We start from the raw sequence: 9,910 nt of genomic DNA, 5'->3' as shown, positions 1-9,910 counted from the left end.
ACAGTATCTCAAAAAGGAATAAGAAATCTAATTTTTGGAAGACTGTCCTGTCATTGTGAAAGGCAAAAGATCTAAAGTGGACTGCTTCAGTAAGGGTTTTTTGTCATGATCTTTCAGGCACCAAAAATTAAGCATCCTTCTCCCAGTAGAAAGGTAAATCCAACTTGAGGAAAAAAGAGAAGAGCTAGAATCCCTTCAGCCCCAGCATTAAAGCTGAGTTCTGGGATTTCTCTCTGTATTCTTTTTTTTCCTGTTGTCTTTATTTCTGAATATAATTTAGCTGATATTACTAACCCAGACTGACCTAATCTCAAAAATAAAAATGTTGGATGTTGCTGTAAGACCCACATAATAATTAATAGATATTTGAACAAGGAGAACAGACTATGCTATTTTGACTGTGTTGCCTCTGGTTACAGTAATTGCATTCAACTGAAGTGTCTCAGCTTATGTTTTGCCCGACATACATTCTCAGTGAGAAGGCTGCATTTTGTAAAATGGGAAAGCCTCCTAGTCAAAGGAAAGGGCTCTCAAAGCTTTCAGCTGGCAGTAGTGCTCCTCCAGAGCAGCTCAGTGTGTCAATTGATCACCTCACTGACAGCCAGGCTACATGTCCAAAATACCACACTCCTTCTCATCTGCTAGTAAAAGCTATTTCCTTCCACCTCTATCCTCTGACATTTGTAGTCTAAACCCTGGTTAAATGGAGCCTAATTCTTTGCAACCAGAAAGATTCTTTGTTTTGTAAGATTCTTTGTTTGTAAAATTCTTTGTTTTTAATAGGCAAATAGCCTGTGTTTTAACTACAGTAGATGAAAAATTATTATGTGTCTTAATGAGTGCAACTCATTCATTGGTTTGCAGAGGCACAAGCCTTGAGAGAGAACTAGATATCTGCCTGATGGCTCAGCTGCTGAAGCTCATTTAAGTGTCTGTGTGTTGACTGACAGATGCATAAAAAGTCATATACAGATATACAACTCCCTGCTAAAACTGTTCTGCAGCACAGGTTTGTGTGACTTATAAATTCCAGTACACAGATTCTGTTCTGTTTATGAGTGATTAGTTTCAGACAGGGGTAAAGACAGGCAAGCATGCTGGACCCAGATCTCTCACATTCTGGGTTAGCTTGGCACACCCTGTGAAATGCTTCACTCCCCACATTAACTGTGACCTAGCTCATGTTTACTGTCAAAAGTGCCCAGGTTGTGAGTGAACACCTGCATTCAGCTTTTCCTTCCATAAAAGTAATGAAACAAACTCTGAGCTCTGGTTACTTGTCATAATGCTGAGGGGCTCAAAGCAATTCAGGAACATTGGTTTAGACACTAACGGCTGTCACTGCCAGTTCTGTTAAACACGCCCTGTTGCAGGCAGCTGGCACTAAACATCACTATAGCCTGACTAATGTAGAAAATGTGGCCTAGAGCTACATTATAAAGACAAATGCTTTCATATAAAGGAAAGCTCAATCATGAGAGTAGAATCTGGCCTGTGAATTTGGGTTTTTTTAATCTTAGTACCATAAGAAAATTGTCAAATTGTTACATTCAGTAACATAAAATATTATTTTTATTTCAAAATGAAATGGGAAAACAATAGAGGTAAGGAGCAACATATTCTAAACACAAGATCCAGAGACTTAAGGGTTATGCAGGGTTCCACTACTAATAGAACCTATGACTTTATATTAGGCATGTCACTCAAGTATCTAAATGTAAATTATATTTAATGGTATTTCCAAATGGTTTAATATCAAAGTTCTCTTTTGAGTATCTACAGTAATAACCACATAAGCTCTACTCAGCTTTGATACGTCAATAAAACAGTAAAGCAAAGTTTTCAGAAATAAAGGTTTAGGAGGAAAAGTAATTTGAGGAACTGCAGGCAGATTTGTATACAAATCTTAATTAATCCTAATATATAAGCTTATAGTTTTGATATACAGTTTTCTAGTAAGGGGAAGTTAAATAAAGCGAATATATATATATAAATTACAAAAATTTTTCAAATTTTGAATAACACAGCCTAAACTATCATGGTTTAGGAACAGTATTCCCCTATTTAGACTCCCACTAAAAAGAAAACCACAAACTATTCCCATCCCCATCCTGTGAAAGACAAAATGCAGAGATCATGGGTTGAGATAAGCACAATTTACTGGAAACAGCAATGAGATAAGAAAAATAAGCAGTAAGGGCTTATTAAAGCTATACTGATTAACAAAGTATACAAAGGAGAGGGTGATTGACAAGCAAAATTCTTATTAGGGCACTCTGGCAACAATATACAATGGCTGATGAGTTTCCCCCTCCCACCATGCTTTTCTCAACCCCAAGCCATGCCCCTCTCCCAGGAAGGTGCCCCCCAAGGATGATGTGCCTCCTATAGAATAACAACCCAGTCATGCCCATATGGCTCCAGGCTCTGCCCTCTCACAGCTACAGCAAAAATTTAACTCTGTCCTGACCGAACCAGGACAAGTCCAATAAGCAAAAAAGTACACAATTATTTTAATGCTTGTGCTTCATTAGTTCACAAATATAGATGTGTTGACACACATTCGCACACATAAATCTAGGCTTTCAAGTCATTTCTTATTACCTTAAGAAAATGTTCTTCTGTTCAGTCTAATTTTTTTGAAGAAACACTGATTAATATAGTCAGTGGAGAATCAAACAGATTTAGCTTCTTGCAAAAGAATTGCTATAACCAATATCTTTTTCAAGTTCTCTCTGCTGCTGCTTCAGCTGTCAAAGTCAGTGGTGCACTGCAGCATTGAAGGTAATTTCCATTTCGTTGTAAAAGCTGTTTTTCTCAATTTTTTGGCTTCTTTGTCTTTTGCCTCTTTTGTCTTTCTACTTGCCCCCTATCCATCTAATACCATTCAGATGTCATTGGCACACTACGTTTACCACACCCCGGTGATTCCTATCCACCTATATGACATGCCTGTAGCACAAATGCTGATGATGCATTATATGCCCAGCACTTTTTGTCGCAGTGACATTCCTCAGCAAAGTACTGCCTAGGGGCAGCTGCTGGTTCAGAATCACTCTCTTAAGCAGCAATTACTCAGTTCGATTAGATGTTGATGATAAGCTATTAAAAACCACTCATGCAGAACCTTTTATTTACCAACAATCATGACATTCTTTTTTTCTTTCTGCCATCTAAAAAATCTAATCGAGAACAAAAAAACCCAAACAAACAAACAAAACCCAAACAAAAAGACAAAGGAAAACAAAACAAAACAAAAATTCGACAGGTTCTCAGAGTACTTGGGTTAGTTAATGGATGTAAATACATCTGAATTAGCCATAGTGTTTCAAAAACAAATGCGCACAGAAAATGAAAGAGGGAAAGAGAGAAAATAGCTGTATTCAGAAAGTCAGATTCTCTAAATAGCTCGGGTCTTGTGTTTTCAAATTAGTTTGGGAAAGGAAGGAAGACAGAATGCATGCAAATCTTATATTGATGCATTAGCAAGCTATCAAAGAGTCTAAACAGAATTCTGGTGGGCAAGGTAAAACTTAAAAACAGACCAAAAAAACACCTGAGGTATTTAACTAGTACCACTCCGTGTGTTACATATATCTGTGTTAAAGTCAGGGAGAACCTCAAATAACCATTCTTTTTCATATAGAGACAGCATTCAGAAGTACTTCTCTTGATTTATTGATGTGTGAACTGGAATAAATGAAAAACTTCAATTCATTATAGAATCCTATATCTTTAAAATGAAAGAAGAAAAAAAAGAGAAAGACAAAGGAAAATGGTGCAGATCTATAAAGTGATATGATATTTAAATCTGTCTCTCTTACAGATATAACAGAAAGAAAGGGCCATAACATTGAGAAATAAATTTTAGCTATATGGCACTACATAAAACTCAGGGCTCAGTAACCATTCAATATGTTATCAAACATGAAATTAATGTAAAGAAATATTTGTTCTCAAGTGAAGTAAATTAGTAAGACCCTAAAAGCCGCTAGTTTACTGCACGCCACTTCAAGCTAAAATTGTCAATAAATAACCAGTGTTTTAAAACCATATGTACCATATATAATAGTATATACTATTAGGACTTCAGATACATAAAGTTCTTCCAGTCATTGCAAAATGCCCTGCTTGTTTAATCTGTAATCCATTGACTTGACCTAATTATGTGTATCAGATAAAAATGAGTTCTCACTGTAGGCTAAAATCCCCCAGTGTTATGTGTTGAACAATATATGAAGTAAAATACAACAGGTTTTTAAATTCTTTTATGTTGGAATTTCATGGCTCCTAGATTTCATGGCTCCTAAAAGAGAAAGAAGGGAAAGAGTTACCACACAATCAATAGCCTCCTGGAATGGAAATTAATAATAGTAACAGTAACAATAGCAACCACAACGATAATAATAACAAATGATTAATTAATAATAATATATAAATAGTATTATAATAATAGAAGGGATGCCATTTGAATTAGGTAACACTTTCATAAGTATATCTTTTTGAGTTAAAGCTAATTAGCTCAGTAAAGGTGCGAATCAGTTCCTTAATAATTGTGGTTTTATACCCAGTGTGTAATTGTGCAGTGCAGCAAATTTGAGGAAGAAGATTACACAAACAAATGAAATATCTGAAAGCTGGATATTGCAAGGTTAATTTCAAGGGTGTGAGAGTAAATTCATTCTTGAGTTTCAAACCTTTGAAACAAAGTGATCCTGAATTGAAGCCCATATCCTCTTTTATGGATATTTACAGAAGCCATTCATAAAATACTTCAGCTTTCAGGTAAGCCATTTTGCCATCTAAACATCAGTATCTGCTTTGATTCCCCTGTCCTATTTGTAGCCTGATTACAAGACAGACTAGCTGCTCTGCCAAGTGGAAGAAAGGAAAACCATTACTGAAATGTCACTCTGACCCCTTTCAAAGAATCAAAGACTTTTCAAAGAATCAGGTCTCCAAGTAAATCCTAAGATGCTCAGCTTTTGATTAAAGCAGTTTTTTTCCTCCTCTTGAAAGAGCTGGAGCCATAGCAGAAATAATGAACTGCTCCTGCTACTGTGCATCAGCAACACACAGGAGTTTTGAGCTGGATACTGTCAGTAGAAATGATCTGATTATAAAAGCTTTATCAGACAATTCATTGTTCTTATCTTTTTATATGTATATGGGTGAGATATTAACAGACCACAGGGAGAAGAAAGCTGGACCACATGAAGTCAGACAGTGTCACAGGCGGATTGTATGGAAAGGAATTACTTGATATATATATGGAATTCATTGTAGAATCATAAGGACAGAGCACTTTCCCAAAAGATTAGAAATCAATGGGTTTTACAGATTCAGCTGCAGGTATAATTTTTTTTTCTCACTGGAAAAGTATGAAAGAAAAATATTTACATCTAAAATTAATTACAGCTTTTAAATGAGACAGAACTCATATTTTCTATTGTTTTAGAAACTAGAAGAATTTAAATCAGAATACTCTAAATTTAGAATTAAATTACCAATTTTTTTCTATATACAGGAGAAAATGAGCAAAGGTTTTCTTAGCTGTCTATTTTTCATTTCTTTAATTTACTATTTAATGATGCAGGCAGTCAGATTAATTACAGATAATAATTATTTTCTAAACTAATTCCATCATTTTATTTTTTAGGCAAAGATTGCTTAAAAATATGATGTATTGTCTATCTTAATAAACTTGTAATTTATTGGCTTTGTATTTTCCTAAAATTTGCGTAGGGAAAAAACCTAATATGGAATACGCAAGGAAATAAATTGATTGTAGGTCCACAAAACCTAATAACTTTAAAAAAACCCATAAATTTAAATGTGATTTGGTACTCTAATCATGGGGAAAAAAAAGGAAGATTGATCTAAATAATAACAAAGTGCTAATTTCTGATGCACTTTTAGTTCAAGTTAATCAAAATTATAAAAAACAAGACATTGGGGTACGTTTTGGATGGTTTTGGTATATGAGTAGATAACTCATATAAATGATCAGCAGACTCTTTAGAGACTTTTCCCATTCTGTATGATTTCTTGGTCTACAGAGAGGTGCCCAAGATTTCCAGTGTTGCCTGCTCCAGCAGCAGCAGCGTGCGCAGTGCCTCTCGCTGGCGCTCCTTGGCATTTCCTGCTGTAGGCAGACATGCACTGCAGAGCCAGCAGGCTCTGGAGAACCTGATGGCTCTCTGATGGAGCCAGAACAGGGGAAAACTACAGCCAGAGTGTTCAGATGGATAAAGAGTGGAAAAGGATAGGTTTTGCACAAAGTTATGCACAACTCACTAAACTGCAACCCCTCAGCAATACTGCCTTGTTAGGGGAAACAGAGGAATGTGACTAAATGAACTTTACATCATCATAACTATGCAACAAATACTTTCAGAGCATAAAGATCTGACAGTCTATCTGAAATATTAATATCTGCTTCCAGAAGAAAGAGATATAATCTTCCAAGATTTTTCATCAATACAGTTTAACATTATATTTGATGCTTCAAGCTGTTCTTTGCAAGAAAATGCTTGGAATTGTGACAAAATACTTATTTAAGAAAAAGGTCATCATGCTACATTGGAGTGAAAAATCATCTACTTGATAAAATTCAGCTTCAAAGGGTTTTGAAACAGAACTACCTAAATATATTTTTTAAAAAATAATAACAAAAAAGAGTAGCTCAGTCAGATTGTAATTTGTACCACCAGCACCTCTATGGCTAATAGAATGTAAACTGAAATATATAGAATAGCAATGAGAAATTTCTGTATATAGCTCCTCTGGGTAAAATCTTTCCTTAAAACTTAAATACATATCTTTAGCTTTATCTCATGCTAGATTGGCAGTGAATATCAATCTTTGGTGTAGTAAAACTGAAACTCAGCCTATCCTCAGGACCCTAGTCAGCTGTCTTGCTGCCAGTAATTGCAACTTATGGCAATAAACACTTATCTTAGAAGTTTTGTGCGCAGGAACAAACATTTTTTACAGTTATTGCTTCTACTATATTAGAAAACTACTTAGAAGCATAGAATTTGCATGCAATGCAATACAGCTAATGCTTGTTCCTTGTACTTTGCAGTTCAACTTTCTTAAAAGGGTATTTTTCTGTGGGTTTGCATAAACTTCAGCATTCTGGAAAGGAGGAAGACTGTGAGATATCAAATTTCCAGTTATACCATATTAACTAAAATGGAAAATACAGCCTGGGGTTTTTTAGCAAATATAGTTTCTGGGCTTGGATTTAAAATACAAGCTTAAATGTCTGGCCACAAGTAGAAGCAGGAAAATTAAAATTTAAGAAATGTGTTTTTATTAGGATGATGAGGATAATCAAGAGAGAGAGAGTAATTTTCTTCTGTTTAGGATAGGTCAGGGAAACAGCTCATCTGCCAAGGAAGCTGTAAGCCTTTCTGAATAAAAAGCAGGAAAATTGCTTGTATTCCCCCAGGATAACTCTAAATCTACAGAAGATGCTTAAGGCAGCTGAAGTACAGCTTTGTGTAACATTACAAATAATCTGAATAGTCTGTTAAAGACAGTCAAGAAAGAAATTGGGGGAAAATTTACAGCTCATCGCAAAGAATTTGAGTACTTGAAATCTGAAAAAGAAGTTTAAGGCGCAGAACCAGCAGTGTAAGGCTCAGCACTATGCCCTGGCAGATGTTTTGCATTTGCTACCTGTGATACAGTAAGTTCAGGCAGGAAGAGTTAACTGATGTATAACAGCAAGCAGTATTTGAACAGGGGAGTTAAGCCAGTGAAAGGGAGCTCAAATAAAGATAATGACAGGAAAAAAAATTAAATGTAAATTCCAACAATTGAGTAAGATCATTTGATCCTTCATTTCAGATGGTATCAAGATGTGTAGAGATAGAGGTTTTGACCTTGGGTTTGGGATAGATTCCCAGAGTGCCCAGCAGTCCACTCCTAGCACATCTGTACTCTTCCTTCCATGTTCCCGCTGGAAAGGAGTTAGCACAGGTGAATAGGACCCATGCTATCAGCTTTGGTGGTCCTGAATGCAAAAGAGTATAATAAATGATCAAGGAGTTACCATGACAGTTGACCCAGGCTGAGATCCAGTCAAGGCAGTGTCCCAGTCCTTCAGAACCCTGACCGGTGGTATGGAGTAGTACACACAGGAGTCCACCATCTTAGAAACATGAGAAGACTTATTTCAAATTAGGTCATTTTGAGAGCATCTGTTACTTTCTTAAATTGGACAGTAATGTAGGCAGTGTTTAAAGTCTTGTTGCAGGAAATAACAGGTCTGGCTCCGAATGACAACTTCATTGAACTCCCGACTAAGTTGTTTTGCTCAGACTAGAAACTCAAAGAGGGACTTGGAGGTGTTTAAGAATATAGATGCTACAGTAATTTCTAAGTTTATACAATTTTCTGATTAGGACTTTCAGAATTAATGATTGAAACACTCACTCCCCTCTTGCTGGTCTGACTACATCACGGTAGTTGTTCAATGAATGGATACAGGGAAAAACATTTACATTGATCTACTCAACTGTTGATAGCTTTTTAAAATTTGGCTGCATTGTGGTCTCTTTGGTGGTGAGATAAAGTCAGCTTTGATACTACTGTGATCAGTCACACCCTACACAAGAATTTCATGGGACATCATCCTTACCCATGTCCTTCCACTCTTTTGTCAGTATCACACTGGAGCAAATTGTAAGACACATAACTAGTCCCAGAAGTAATAGTGAATAAAAAGGTATTGTTGCCATATCTCAGTTTGCAAGTAGACATCAATTTCTGAATCTAGTTATTAACAGGGAGTAGGTAATACCATATATGCAAACTTTGATGGTCAGTTTCTGTGCCATTTGTTGTCACCACAAGTTGGTGATGTTTTTATAGATTCTGACAGTGATACCTACCAAATATGTTTCACACAGATGGATAAATGAATCGGTAATTACTGAAATCAAAGATGTATATATTAGGACTTAACTTATAAATGCACATCCTGCTGTTAATGAATAGCAGAGATTCAACATTTAAAAACCCTAATTTTATACACTTGAATTTAGGAATGCAGTAGTGGCAATAAAGCACAATTTTCTAACAAAATTTATGTACAGTAAATTTGCACAGCCTTGGATTAACTTCTGCCTTCCTTTATGTAGTACTTTAGTGCTCACACTTAAATTGAGAGTTGGAAAAAAATACTGTATGTTATACAGCCTACCCAAATAAAGATTGTAAGGTGAAATGCAAATCATAGCTATTGAAAAACTACTTTTCAGTGTCTGCAATATATAACATGATCTCCAATACAGTACTTGGCATTTTAGTAGTTTTAAAAAAAGCTACATGTCCTCATCCATAAGGAGGTATAATCACTAGTACAGCAAAATATATTCAAGTCCAGGATATTTAATGACTAGCAGATTTACCTCCTTAAAGGGCAGGTGTGGAAGTTAGTGTTCACTGTAAAAGTCTAAGTCTTTCACAGTAGTTTAGTCTTTCACAGTCCTGGCATGAGAACTACAAAAGTAGCCAACCTTTAGATTGTAAACACAATAGCTTAACAAGGAAAGCTTGTGGATATTACTGAATAATTTCTGCACTCACAATTTATGAGACATGGAATCTTTTAGGTGTTGCAACTAAGGTTTATAGCAAAATATGAACCAGCAAAATAACTGAAGTGGCAGGTCTTGCTAAGCAAAAAGACAAGAAATTTCAAAGAAAACTTGGAGACTTCCTTTTATCTTTGGAATTCTCAGGAACCTGATTATAGATATGTGATTCTGACAAATCTCATCCTGTTCTAGATAGCCTTCAAAAAGGAGCAGAAAACCATAGGAACTAGAACTAAGACTGGCCTGAAGTCTTACAAGACACCCAACCATAACAGAAAGTTTATCAAGGAGATGAAGCC

General features: G+C 35.8%; 1 long non-coding RNA gene across 1 annotated transcript; it reads right to left on the bottom strand.

The window, feature by feature from the left end:
• Nucleotides 1-3,110: 3,110 nt before the first annotated feature.
• Nucleotides 3,111-8,169, bottom strand: LOC129122221 (uncharacterized). Its single transcript, XR_008534533.2, has 2 exons — nucleotides 8,063-8,169; nucleotides 3,111-4,306 (listed from the first exon to the last, which is right to left on the bottom strand). It is a non-coding gene; the product is annotated as an uncharacterized LOC129122221 (long non-coding RNA).
• Nucleotides 8,170-9,910: the final 1,741 nt, after the last annotated feature.

The sequence above is a fragment of the Agelaius phoeniceus genome, chromosome 6 (genome assembly GCF_051311805.1).
Source record: "Agelaius phoeniceus isolate bAgePho1 chromosome 6, bAgePho1.hap1, whole genome shotgun sequence".
In the NCBI taxonomy this organism is placed as follows: domain Eukaryota; kingdom Metazoa; phylum Chordata; class Aves; order Passeriformes; family Icteridae; genus Agelaius; species Agelaius phoeniceus.
The sequence above is the reverse complement of the archived record's forward strand: the minus strand, read 5'-3'. Positions and strand labels throughout refer to the sequence as shown.